The sequence below is a fragment of the Centrocercus urophasianus genome, unplaced genomic scaffold, assembly GCF_019232065.1.
Source record: "Centrocercus urophasianus isolate 14NV4802_14NV808 unplaced genomic scaffold, USGS_Curo_1.0 seq_44, whole genome shotgun sequence".
NCBI classification, from domain to species: domain Eukaryota; kingdom Metazoa; phylum Chordata; class Aves; order Galliformes; family Phasianidae; genus Centrocercus; species Centrocercus urophasianus.
This window is the reverse complement of record NW_024885022.1, coordinates 173,614-187,523: the sequence shown is the minus strand read 5'-3', so window position 1 is coordinate 187,523 and position 13,910 is coordinate 173,614. Positions and strand designations below refer to the sequence as shown.

Sequence of the window (13,910 nt, the reverse complement as noted above, 5' to 3'; positions counted from 1 at the left end):
GCTCATTATCAAGAAATGGCAAGTAGCTGCCCTCATCAGTCATGATTTAAAGCGTCCCTCCTTCAGCTACTAAAAATTATTGCTCCCTTAAATAATCTACTTTTTGCCCCCAGTAAGACGAGGCTCCTAGTCCTGTACAGGCTCAATGACTATGTACAACTCCACTGATTTCAAATGGATTGTGCATACAAACGAAGTGATGCCTTCACCAAAGTAGCTTGCTAAATCACAGCTATTGCTAACTATTTCCATGAAGACTCTTTCTCAGCTTCAGAACCAACTCATGCTCTCCTATGGCCACAGCATTCAGTGAGTGCTAAGCTCTTACTTTTGCTTTAATTGTGTGCAGTTTAAAAGTCTGTCTAATGTACACCATATAGACAGGAGCTGCTTAGGTACTGTGTGGCATAACAGTTGCTGCAGTTTGTTCCATTTGTTCCTATGAAGTATGAGTGCCAGAGGCCTGTAAAAACTAAGAATGCCATATTAACATATTGTGTCAGAACTACAGTAAATAATTCTTTTTCTTTTATATATAGACGTACATGTGTAATACATGTATACACATACAATTAGTTGCAAGATCTGCCATTTAGAAGTTTTGAGTCCAGCACATTCAGTATGTGAGCAAAATGCCATTCGACTCAACCAGGTTAACTCCAGCAAGTTTTGAGATATCTCCTTTTCTCTGCAGTCGTAGAACCATCATGTCAGCTGGCAAAAATCCATGGTGAAGACACATCACTGTACACATCCTAAGGAATTCATCAATTTCAATTCCATCCAACAGAATGTCTAGGAATAATTTTTTAGGAAAAGAAAGTGAAGTGACAATTACCAGATTACTAGACTTACTTTTAAGCACAGCCAATCAAAATTCACATTTCAAATTTTAATTCTGACACCACAATGCCTTGTGATGTGACTATAATTTATAATCTCACCTTCTGTTTCAGACAAATTACTTTTTTGGCATAGCCTTTGTAATACAGTCTGGTATTTTGTATCAGCTTTCCCCTTTAAGTAGATGAGAAGAGTTTTCTTAGGCAAATAAAGTAATAAAAAATACTGATCCTGCAGTCCTGGCAGGCAAAATATCCATAGACTTCAAAGGAATATTACACCTAAGGTTTGCCAGATTAAGTACCAGTTGAAAAGACATGCTTCTGCTACAGTGTTACTGTAACAGAGCTGTAACAGAAGCAAGATTTTCTTTTTCCTCCAGTTCTCCATAATTCCACCTCTTGCAATCCACCCCCCCACCCTGCGTATAGCTGCAGTGCCTTTCTTTGAACTTGCACATTCCTGAGAAAGAAAACCAAAATCTTCAAGGCCATCCTTGAACCTCACCATACCGCCCTCTTCCAAACACATGAGGAAGGTCGGGATGGAGAAAGTGGCTTCATCACAGCTAATGTGCCAGCCAATGCCATTATTAGATGCACAAAACTGCATGAGTTGGGCTGTATAACATATTCCCTTGGAATACATGGCCCACTGCCATCTCCTAAAGAAAATCAAGCAAACGGACAAGCAATAGCACTAAGAGAAAGATTCAGCAGTAGGCACATTACTTCTCTTCCCTAGAGTATAAAAACTGAACTAAAAAAAAAAAAATCAGGTAAGGCAGCTGCTCCTTTTCATTCTGTGCTGCAACTGGAAAGCTCCCAGGCAGCTCCTCCATGTGTTTTGCATTTTGCATTACTCCATTTTGCATTACCAATGCCAGTGCATGAGATACGCTGAACACTATCAATGCCAGGGCATTTCACTGCTTGGCTAACCTAATGACATATAGAGCATTTTCCTGCTCTCATCTCTATATTATGAGGATTGTCTAACTGCTACATTGCTTAATGCACTGTTAAATATCCTGTGCTATTTACTTTCTTGCAAGAGAACTTCCTTCTCTTCCTGCTCCGGATTACAGTCCGCTCTGTATCAGGCTGGGGCTGATAACAAGTCATTTCACCAATCACATGGAAGGGATTAAGGGAGGAAAAAAATGGAGCTGAAGAATTTAGTAGCTGCGTGGAAAAAAATAAAAATAAAAATAAAAAGGACCATACGTTGACACAGCATGTAGTTGTAGATAAAAATCTAAGCGTTTCTGAATTTTTTTTTTTCAAACTGGCGTATTAAAGGCTGGGAAAGCAATCTCTCTTGCCTTTTCAATGTTCACATTCTAGTACCATGCTAAAATTACACAGAAACAATTGAATTATAGAATTATTATAAAATTCAAAATTCTGTTTTCCATTTCAGCCAAAACAGGCAATGACATTTCTCATTTCTGCTGACACAGAGTATTTGGCAGAGGAAATTCATGGGTGTACAGCTTCAGATGAAAAGCTACACCAGCCCTATACAGTTTAAAGAGCTTTGGGCATTTACAGCAATGTGATCAATTAATTTTAAGCTGACAGAATTTGTTTTTTTCTTATGCGAGTTATTATACTTCCAAAACAAAAGACTTACTTTATAATTACAAAAACATAATTGATAGTAGCAATTTATTCAGCGTCTGAGAAAGTTCATTGGCAATCTAACAATGGATGGAATCATTGCTGACAATTTTACAAAAGCTTTTATCAATGTTTACGGGCCATTAAGTCCAACAGTGAGATTACCACTAAGATATCATCACTCTTAACAGTACAGCACTGATCCATGGAACAATCCATTTTCTAGTCTTGCCTATTATAACTAGTCTGTTTACTTAAGTGTTATGTTTGCTGTTTTTGAAATGATCCTTGTCTTTGAAACAGCATTTGAGTTTAGCTTTATAGTCAGGATCCAGTTGGTATGTTAAAGGAGGAGAAAACAGGCAAGTCCCTTTTCAAGTGTCAGTGACTAATTTAGATTTTCCCCTTCGTCAGATAAGCTGTGAGTAAAAAATACCGACACAAGCTGAGCATACAAGCACACATACTCATGATATAAGGACGTATTTCTGGGAAATAGGTAACAGAGTATTTCTCTGCAGAACCCCAAAGAATTCTCCTCCTGCATTAGCATCTTTGACGCTGCTATACTATGAGTTAATGTGGGCCATAGTAACTAATGACCAGACACAAAAGAAACAGAGAACTTGTTAATTAGCTATTTTTAGTCTTAATTCACTGAAAACCATGTGCTCATCGATGCAAGATACACTGCTGCTGTTCAAGTTAAAAAGACTTTCATTTGGAAAAAAACTCTATGCTATCTTTTTTCTGCTTGAGAAATATCATAAATGTCAGGAAGCACACACTGCTGGGAGCATCGTGCACACTGACGAACAAAAACTTCAGAAAAGATGCTGCCGGTTTAGTTAATTTGCCATGGACAACTATGATAAAATGACGCTTCCAATGGCATCTACCACATTAAGGAGACAAAAAAAAGAATACAAAAAGCCCTGAAATAATAACTATTAAAAGAAATCATTAGCATGAGCACCTCACTGAGCTTATCAGAAAGGAAACAGGCTGCCAGTATCTTTGTTCAACACAACTACTTTTTGAAGATCAAATGGAAATGAGAAAGCGTATAAATGAAAACCCCTTCTGAACCCAAGACAAAGGAAAAATATCAAACTAGTGTAGTAATTAGACTCATATCTCAACACGGACGTTCTATGAAATGATGAGGTCTTACCAGGATCACTGAAGATGCAAAAGTTTTGACTTCAATCTCCTACATCATTTAACTTCATTCCAAGTTATCAAATTAGGAATCACCAAAGGGAAGCATCACATTTGCTTTGACAGACAGTAACTACTGTAACTTCACTGTTTATCCCTTGTTCTGAGTAGTGAAGACCAGAAGCCAAGCACTTGGCACAAGCACAAACAACATTTTCCTTTTTCTACATCTGTGGAAAAGGACTTACTGCTGCTTCTGCTCTAGAGGACTGAACTCCTGCTCTTAACTCTGGGGAAGAGATAATGGGACCAGCATCTACCTGGACAATGCAGCCATGGCAAGCAGCAAACTGATCCAGCCTTGCACCTCCCACAGCCTGTTGCACAGAGACACTGTCTCAATACTAATGTTTGTTTTCCACAGCTCTGCAAGGGAAACTTCAAACAACAGCCCATATTCTGTCCTCAGTAAGCCCAAGTAAATAATGACTAGTAAGAGAGATTTTCATTAGAAAGACAAACACTAGCTCTTCCACTTGTAATGATGATCAATGTACTGTCAGCTATCATGCCTCAATAGGAATGGCCTCATTGGGGCCAACCAGATACCAGTCAGGATTCAAACACTGAATCTGAAGAGGGAAATACATCCTTTCTGGATCTAAGCCTACAGCATGTGTCCATGGGGAAAGACCTGGCATGGCACATGATGAAGGGGAGATGGGACTGTTCCTAAATTGTGTGACAGCTTGTTTCTAGTGCAGTCACCTTTCTGCCTCAGGGTGGCTGAGAACAAAGTCCCACTTCTGCCACTTACCACTTTCAGCAAAAGTGAGTTATGCCTTGCACAAAGACCATACACACCACTCCTTGCTGCAAAACCCACGTTCATCTGCAGACACAGAAGTCTAAATTATGGTCAGCTCTGTCAGAATTATGCTGATTAAAAATTCTTATTTAAAAAAAAAATTGGTTTGCCTTGCTCTGGTTTAATTTTTTCACTTGGGTTTTTCTGCTTGTTTTTAAACAGGAAAAAGCAAAAGGCAGGGCTTTGTACAAAACTCATCTGAAGAGCAGCAAAACAAATGGAATCCTTCTTAAACAACTGTGAATATCATGTTTCCATCCATGAGAAATAAGTTGTAATAAAAATGGAGGGGGAAAAAAAACAACCAAGACTGCACAGATGAGAAAACTTCCATGTGGAAGGAGAAATAATTTCTGAAAAGGTAGTTTCAACCAGGACTTCAGGACATCTTCCTTACCCTCTTTTTCTGTGGAAGAAGGGAGAGATTCCTGCTCTCATATGCCCAGATATGAGGATACAGATAGATGATCTCTGTACCTCTGGATTTAATGCATTAGAAGCAAGCTCGTCAAATATTAGTCATGTCTTCTTCTATTACAGCCTCTTGTTCATAATGATTAAAGGAAATGGAGGATTTTTTTTCCAGCTTCCAAAGTCACAGTTTGTGCAAAGTCCAGTGCCAAGGCCCTCAGGCAGGAAAACCAGCAGTTGCTGATTTTGTCAGGAAGCCCTCAATTCTTACCCATCCACTGCATCTCCAAAGAGCACCATCAGCCAAAGCTGCTTATTGCCACGGATAGCACGTGATAAATTTTCTTCAGTTTATCAGCATTACTTTGTACATGGCATACTTATAAAAGTAAGTAACAATATGTTTTTAAAATACTACTTTCAAGGTGCACTTGGCAAGAGAAATCAATTCCCCATTAAGTATCTGCTTGCAGAGAACGCAAGCGTCGAGGATGCAGCAGAATGCCACCCATACAAAACAAATCTATATCTCATTTTAATGTAAGCTTTGGTTAAGTGGCTCATGATGAAATGCCACCTAGCATTCCAAGTATAACCCAACTTAATTGTATCTACTGAAAGCCACACAACAAACAGCATGAAGTATGCAGCATGCCATCCTAATTGCAGAAGTTGTTTCATTTACTAGAAGTTATTTATTTATTCAAATGACCTGAACAAGTGATATAATCTGAATCATGGGAACCAGTTACTGACTTACGCAAACAGCCCCTTGCATCTTTGCTGAAAGCATTGTTAAAATAACTGACCCAGCAGCTAGAATGGGCTTCCTCCTTGAACCATGACTCCCTCCTAAGCCTTGCCTCCCAGGTGAACTTCAGAAAGCATGGCTGTTCTACAAATGCATTTTGAACCTAAGAATTTCAATAAGAAAACAAATAAATTATATGCATTGGTATTTTCCAGATCAGGGAATTTCTTAGCAATAGGGAACAATAACATGCAGCCATAACAATCGTTTGCAGAATGTAAGTACACAGTTCTGAAAATGAATTGTTTACTACCTTAGATTCAAATCAGATTCATCTTTCAGAAGCACACATAAGTCTATCTGATCTTAACGGGTGGAGACAAGTTTGAATGTTTGAATACAAATCCCCAGTCAGAAGTAGCTGTAGTTCTTTGTTGCTTTTTTTTTCTTCAGTCAGGCATTGGGAATACGAAACTGCCACTAATACTGTTCTGCAGCTAGGTAGAAGCGATTTCAGAAGCAGTTCAGATCTCACAAAGCAATACCCACTTGCAGCCCACCTTGATTGCAGCCACTGCCTCATACAGCTGTTACTCTAGCAGCTGCTGCAGTTTCCCCAGTGTGGTGGAACGAGAGGCCTGTCGCAAGCAGAAAATAAGAAGCCAAGCCAGACACATACCATTGAAGTCACCATGTCCCAAGTGAACCACCAGACACGCTACGGCCAGCATCCCACACGGACATAGAACTGCCAGGGAGGATGCGGAGAATGACCTTCAGGAATGGGACGAAACAATGCCCTTTGCTAGACATCATTTCCAAGCTCGCAAATCAGCCCTCAAATAGGAAGCCGGTTCCTCAAACTGCAGGCTACGACTGTCGTTGGCTAGCACAAAGGAGGAGAGGCCAAGATCCCAACAAGCAACTTAGCCAGTAGCCAACTGTTTTACCTCAGGCAGCCAAAGTCTCCGTGGCCCTGGTTCCATGGCTCCCAGTAGATAAAATAATACTTTTCCTACCAAGAGAAGTGCAAATTCACAGCGCGCCAGTGCCAAGAATAGCCAATTTCTAGGGCTACCCTGGTTATCTTCATATGTGTAACTGAGTTTGGTGATGAGAAATCAAGGATTATGCCACTATTTGGATTACAGAATGAAAAAAAAACACAAAACAAAAAAAAACAGTTCCCACAAATGATAACTTTCTTACTGCACAAACCCGAACTAAAGCACTACTTTTCTTTCATTGAAACGTCTGTTTTATATCCACTCCTCCTTCTTTCCACATTTCCTGGAAAACATCTCACCCAGCATCACCCTGCTCTGGACCCCAGCAGCCTGGAAAGAGATATTCTGGCAAAACAGTCCTTGCATGTACTGTGTTATTTTTATTGTGCAAGGCTTGGGATGGAGTGGGATGGCAGAGCTGCAGTTTCCACAGGCGCCAGAGGGCATGGCTGAGTGGCGAGGAGCACAGCACCTTCGCTGCATGTTGGAACCACAGAGCAGCAGGTGCATGCAGCAGAGGGCCTTTAACCAGCCTGGCAGCACCACCAGCCCTTGGGGTACAGTCTCTGCATAGCAGCCCTTGCTCTGCTGCCCAAAGCCCCAGTCCACACTGGGACTGGTGTCCCAGGTGTATCAGCCCTGGCCAAAGGACAGCACGGTTCAGTGTATGCACCATACATACCCAGCACAGGTGATGGAAACCAAGATCCTTCATTATTAATTCTCAGTGAAAATGGAAAAGCCATGACAAACATTTGTCTCTCTATTTTACCTTCAGATAAACTGGAGCAGAGCTTCTCAACTTTACACAAATAGCAGTTCATCCCACCTTAGTTTTTCCTGAAGCAAAGAACAGAACTGAAGTTAGTTCATTAATTTGAGCCAAATGCAGCAAATATGCCGTGGCCCAGAAACTGAGTGGGAGATAAATTTAAGAAAATTAAGCAGTGCTCTGCTATTTTCAGAATAAACTGGCAATTTTTCATTACAAATAGCATTTGATTTTCCTTTTTACCCAACTTGAAAAAAAAAAATGGTTTCAGGTCAAACAAATCTTCTAAATTAGCCTAGATCTGCCTTTTTTTAGATAGTCAGTGCTCTGTTTTTATTTCCTTTTTTTTTTTTTCTTTCATTTTTCTTTTTTTTCACTTTACTAGAACCACCCTAATATGTTTCACTTTGACTAGAAGTCATTCTTTCTGTTTGTTTGTTTGTTTTCCTCCTTCAACCACCGAAACAAACAGAATCCTCCCATGGTTTGATGCACTCAAACAGCGAGACATGCATGTGAACATGTAGATGTTTACTTTCACGTACACAGATGTGTGGGTTGAAGAAAGCACACTGGAAGGCAGAGGAAACTCGCATCTGCCTTGCACTGATTTGTCAGTAGGCAAAACGCACTTCGCATTAAAACTTCAAAATGTGGTAGCAAGCGTATTTCAGAAAGTTTGGTCATCACAAAGTTTGTTTGAACAGGAAAAGTAACAAGAATTTCTCATGCTTTTTCCTTGTGAACAACACTTAACAACATTACTAATTAAATACAGAGTGCACAAGACCCACACCTACATATAAATATGCTCCACATGGGCCAAACTAATAAGGCATAGTAGTCACAGCTTTCTTAATAAACAACAATCTTGCTTCAGCAGAAATAGACATTCATTTTGTACAACCTCTCTGAACAGCAAAAAAAAAAATACTTTCCACATTTCTTTTATAAATAACTTCTGCTGCCCATATTCATGCCAAGACCTCTGTAACTTTAACTTCTGGAAAAAAAGTACATTATTACTCAATACAATTAGGTCAGCAGAATTCAGCCCTAAATAAAGGAGTGTTACAGTCCAGTTTGATGCCATGGGAAGCCAGAAGTAACACAGTGAAAGCCAAAACGGGCAGGAACTGTGCTAGATCTCATCCTCTGCTGACTAACATAGTGTTCCTGGATGCATAGAAGGAAGTCAAATTTTTTCACACACAAAAGGGGTAGCATGCACTGTATCAAGCTGAACAACAACTGCCCAAGTCCACAGGAAACATCAACTGGTGGGTTCACATCCCAAGCACCATTAACTCCCAGCAAAGCAGAATTACCCTAGGACCATACCACACTATAGAGTGACTTGGGTTCAAACAACTATCTATTTCCATTCCCTCTGCTATGGACAGGAATCCCTGCCACTACATCAGGCTGCTTAGGGCACCATCCAACCTGGCCTTGGTAACACCTTCAGGGATGAGGTATCCACAGCTTCTCTGGGCAACCTGTTCCAGTGCCTCACCATCCTCATAGAGAAGAGTTTCTTTCACATACCTAAGCTAAATCTCCCCTCTTTTAGTTAAAACCATAATCCCTTGTCCTGTCACTACACTCCCTGATAAAGAGTCCTTCCCCAGTTTTCCTGCAGGTCATGTTAGATACTGGAAGGCTACTGTAAGGTCTCCCCCAGAGTCTTTCCTTCTCCAGACTGAACAAGCCCAGCTCCCTGAGCCTGTCTCAACAAGAAAGGTGCTCCAGCCCTCAGATCATCCTTGTGGTCTCTGCTGAACCTAAGTGCTTTCTACCCCTGCTAAAGCTGCTAAATCCGTGCCAATGACTACCTGGCAGGGTCAAGCAGGCAACAGGGGCAGAAGGACCTCTGGTGAGTCACCCTCTCAGCCAGAGCTGGTGTGCCAGCACACATCAGTCTAACTGGGAGAGTGTATCCCCAAGGCAAGGGCTGTTTTGCTTGATCCCATCATGCCTTCCCCCAGGTATCACATAGCCCGGGCAAAGCAATGGTCCCACTCAGCCACCACTGCACCCAGGTGCTGGGTGAAGCGCTTTGTAGGACTCAGAGAGGCAAACTGTGCACTCACTTCTCAAAACATGCTTACAGCAAGGCACGTTGCTCAGGCTGACCTTGATGTGAGAGCGGGTCAGGTGATGATCCTTAGCACAGCAATAATTACTGCTTGAGCATGCATCAGAGGCTGCACACTTTCCACAGTTTCTGCATGGCAAATTCAAGAAAGGAAAAGTCAGAATGTGCCTCTAATGAAGAGCAAATGAAAGCCCTGCTCTCTTTCCAATCACTTCCTGCTTCTGTTAAAACTAGCAAAATCCTAATTAGATTGGGTGCAATTCTGTACTAGTTGAGCCCCAGCCAAGGTGATCACATTTCCCCTGCTCCAGGAAAGCAGTGTAACAGGGTGGTATTTGAAGAATGATAAAAGACAGTGCAACTAACGCTCTTCTAAAATAACAACTACTCTTGATAGCAGGTCACTTTTTGAAAACGAGGCCTTTCCAGCTCATCTGTCAGTGGGTCACCCCAACAAGTTCTCCTCTTGTGTAGACCAGTCAGAGGATAATTTGGTGAGTATGGCCAGCCCTGGCTTCTCAGAGCAATGCCCTCCAAGGCAAAGCAATTTGGCACAAAGCACAACCACAAAGCACTTCAGCAATACAGACTGGAACACTGGATTTGACACAAGTAGAACATGACATACTGACTGCTAGGTTTTTAATGTATGTTAGTTTTTTATTGGATGCAACACTTAGAACCACAGTTTGACTGTACCCTCTGATGCACACGTTACTGAAACTTGGACTGATCTAGGGGTTTTGCTTTGTAAGTATGGATATTAGTGCATTCGGGGAAGACAGTCATCCTCCCTAAGATGAAGTAAACCTTTCAGTAGGCTTATTTCTGAACATCTGCTAAAGCTAATGTAGTTTGTACTGAAGGAAGATAAGGATGCCTTCAGAAGGAACTGGTTTGGCCAGTCAGCTATCTCGCAGCTAAAGCTCGCATATCCTACTGATTTCAGTGATATATGGATACCCAAATGAAAAAGTCAGCCCTGAGGAACACAATGACATTGTGTTACACTCCCTGAAAGTCTCTATAAATTAACAAATGAATTATAATGTACTACTCTGACGGTAGTCTTCAGGGCATTGCTCTTCATTTCTCACTTATCTGGAAATCTCTTCATACTCTCTTGATGCAAGCAATAATACATTATTTACTACTATCACTTCTGCACGCAGTTTGTTCACATGTACATATGTGAACATACATGCATTCTGTTGAGACATCAAACTCTTTCACAGCATTTTGCACATTCACTGTATTTGCAAGTTGTCTGAATTAAGGGAATGACTGCTGTCACTCTGCCTTCCCTTCTTTGCTTATCACCAATTGCCCTTAACAATAGGCTTTGGATTTTTTTCTTAATTGTTCACACATTGAGGCAAAGGAGTAAGAACAGGTTTATACTGAAGACTTATTTAATTGCTTTATTTCACCACATTGAACTACATCTGAAAAATCATCTCCAGCATTTCACAAATTTGTTATAGTTTTCAAAGGCAAAAAAAAAAAAAAAAAAAAAAAAAAAAAAAAAAAAAAAAAAAAAAAAAAAAAAAAAAAAAAAAAAAAAAAAAAACAACTACAGCATCCTAAAGGAGCCTAATTTCCCCGTTCCGCAGAAAGCGATACGAAGCATAAGGTACACGAGAGGGTACTGCAGAGACCTTCTGCAGTATGCTGCCCCGTGGGTTAATGTGCACAGTCCTTGTTCCCATCCCACAAAGGCTGCAAAAGTACAGATCAAAACTAGCCATATAGAGCCAATAAAGCAACAAAAAGCAGTTTGCATAAAAGCAGTGTCACTAAGCACTGAAACACAAAATGGACATCAGTCAAAAGCATGCTGCAGGAAGTGGCATGCCTGCTGTCAAAGAAATTGTACCAGGTGCCACCTAACAGGCCATCCAGCAAATATAAGTGTAAATCCAGATAACTTCCTAACTTCCTCTGTTTTTAATCTGGATCAATATTAGAGAAGGTGGGTTGAGAGAGAGGGAGGTATTGATTCCTGAGAGTGTTCTTCAGTATCCAACAATGCTGTTTGGTGTTGGATTATGCATAACTATTGGGTTTTGTTTTGTTTTTCATTTTCACAACTATAGTCACTCAAACAAAAAAGTTTTGTCTCATCCCAATTTGAAAAGATCTTCCTAAACTTCTGGTAAAATATACAATTATATCTTAATTTCCATCAAACTATGACATCGCCCATTATAGGTTGATTCTGACCTTCTTGTAACAAAAAGGTTTGCCTACATACTTTTGGGGGATAGTACTAACTATAGAAATACTAAGAAGTACAAATGCACATGCCATTTGGACATCTAGAAGCAACAGAATTTTATCATAAGACACGAGTGTTGCAATGTTTATGGCAGTACATTTGCTTTCAGAACTGGAAAATGGGAAATTCAGATGCCATGGGGTCCCAAGGTGATGGGCTTTTGCCTAAATCAGCATCTCTTGATTCCCAAATGCTGCTTTATTCTGTACCCACCTTCTTTTCTCATTCATCCTCAAATGCGGAGGAAAACAAATAAAGCCCAAAGAATTGATTCTTGAAGAAGTTATTCTGCCTTTCCCTCTTCTGACCCTAGTCCTCCTCACATGAACAGTTACTCACTAACAGAATGCTGACAATAATGTCTGTTGGATTTATCACGTAGCTGTTGATCACTTAATAATCCTCAAATAAACAGCACCCTCATAAGTTCATGAGACACAGAATTAAGCGCTTTAAAGAAGGGAACAATGTGTTTATCCTCACATTTTACAGATTCTACAGGGTACGTGCACCTGGGAGTTGCATTTCAAAGGACTTAACAGAAATGCAGGAGATGGAGCCAGCTCTGCTCTGCGTCACTTTCAAAGGGTGAGGAGAAACAAGAAAAGAAAAAGATCAGAAACCTGGGAAAGAAGAGCTACCTACATTACATCAGCAACAGGTATGAACTTGATTTCTGGCACCAGGGAGCCTCTTCGCCGCTTTGAGGTTGTGCAACTAGTTCCTCAGAACGGGGAGCTGCTGCCCCTTTCAAGATGGTTTTATTGCCCTCAGTTACACAAAGATGGGTTCAGCTGTTTTCAGCCACACACCAGCTCTTCTAAACACCACTAATTCTCTTTTTCCTCTTTTTCTGTAGAAAGAAAATACAACAAATCTGCATTTTTTTCCTTGCTGGCAGATTTCCAAGATAAAGAGAACTGCACTCTGCCTGGAACAACGCTCGGGGCCTATTCACAGAAAAGATCACCACGCATGGAGAAAAAGTGACGGAACTCTCCCAACACAAACGTTTCCTCACTCCTTAAACCAGTTTTTCAAAAACGTGTAAAAAACAAAGCCCCAGAAGCCAAGCAGACAGCCTCGCGGCCACCCCCCGCCGTTCCCACGCACGGCTGCCGGGCGCTCAGCGAGGGTGACAGCATCTCGCGGGGCAGAGAGAGAGCACGGAACGCTCTCTGCTTTGATAACCGGAGAACCAGAACCCTCAAGAAGTTTCCCGTCTTCCCCTACACGCCCTACCCAGGTGTGTGCACACGTATATACATGCATTCATCTTTTTGGAGCGGAATGAGCTGAGGTGTCCGGCCCGAGGCGGCGGGCCGGCAGAGGCTGCCCGGCGTGTCCCTGCCGTGCTCGGTGCCATCTCCCCGAGCTCCGCGGGGCAGCAGGACGGGGCCGGCGGCCAGCACGGGGTAAAGCCGGGCGGTGAGGGAGCTCGGGACACCGCGGAAAGAGCACGGGAGGCGGAGTGGAAAGAAGGAAAAAAAAAAAGCCTCGAGAGGGGAGAAGCACAAACGATGAGACGCGCGAAGGTTTATTCCCTTTTATTTCCTCCACCTCCTCCCCCCCCTCCCCCCAAAAGAAAATAAGCTTAGAATCAGGAAGTCAGAGCTGCACGATCGCTGCTGTAGGTTTGTTTTCCCATCTTTCTCTCCGGTTTTTTTTTCCCCTTTCTCTTAAGGGACGAAGCCGGGACTTTCCCTCCGACGCTCCCCGCAGCACCAAGGCTCACACCCGGCAGCGCCGCTGCAGACCCGCACCGCCCGTTACCTTTCTTCTCCTCCACGGCGGAACAGAGGGCGACGCGCCCCAGCAGCAGCAGCAGCACCAGGACAGCGGCCCCGCGGGGCCCGGCGGCGGACAGGGGGCTGCGGACGCCCATGGCGTGCGTGGGACGTGACGGGAGCACGGAGCTCCCCGACGAGCCGCTCCTCGCTCTGCTCTGCCCTGCGCTCCGCTCCGCCCCGCTCAGCTCCTGGCAGCCGCTCTGCCTCTGCGCAACATGCTGGAGGGAGGCCGTCGAGGGTTGCGCGCACACGTGCCTGCCCAGCTACAGGCGGACTGCTGCCTTCTTCTTCCTCTTTCCCCTCCTCCTC

At 42.4% G+C, this 13,910-nt stretch overlaps 1 protein-coding gene across 3 annotated transcripts in view; it reads right to left on the bottom strand.

The window, feature by feature from the left end:
* EGFR (epidermal growth factor receptor) overlaps positions 1-13,675 on the bottom strand; it is a 150,053-nt gene extending 136,378 nt beyond the window's left edge. For 2 of the 3 annotated variants that reach the window (XM_042834243.1, XM_042834244.1), the window contains exon 1: positions 13,585-13,675. The gene's annotated coding sequence lies outside the window, so the exon portion shown is untranslated. Of the gene's footprint in view, positions 1-12,456; positions 12,665-13,584 lie in introns of all 3 variants that reach the window. The other variant, XM_042834245.1, reaches the window with a different exon arrangement.
* Between the last annotated feature and the right edge of the window lie 235 nt (positions 13,676-13,910).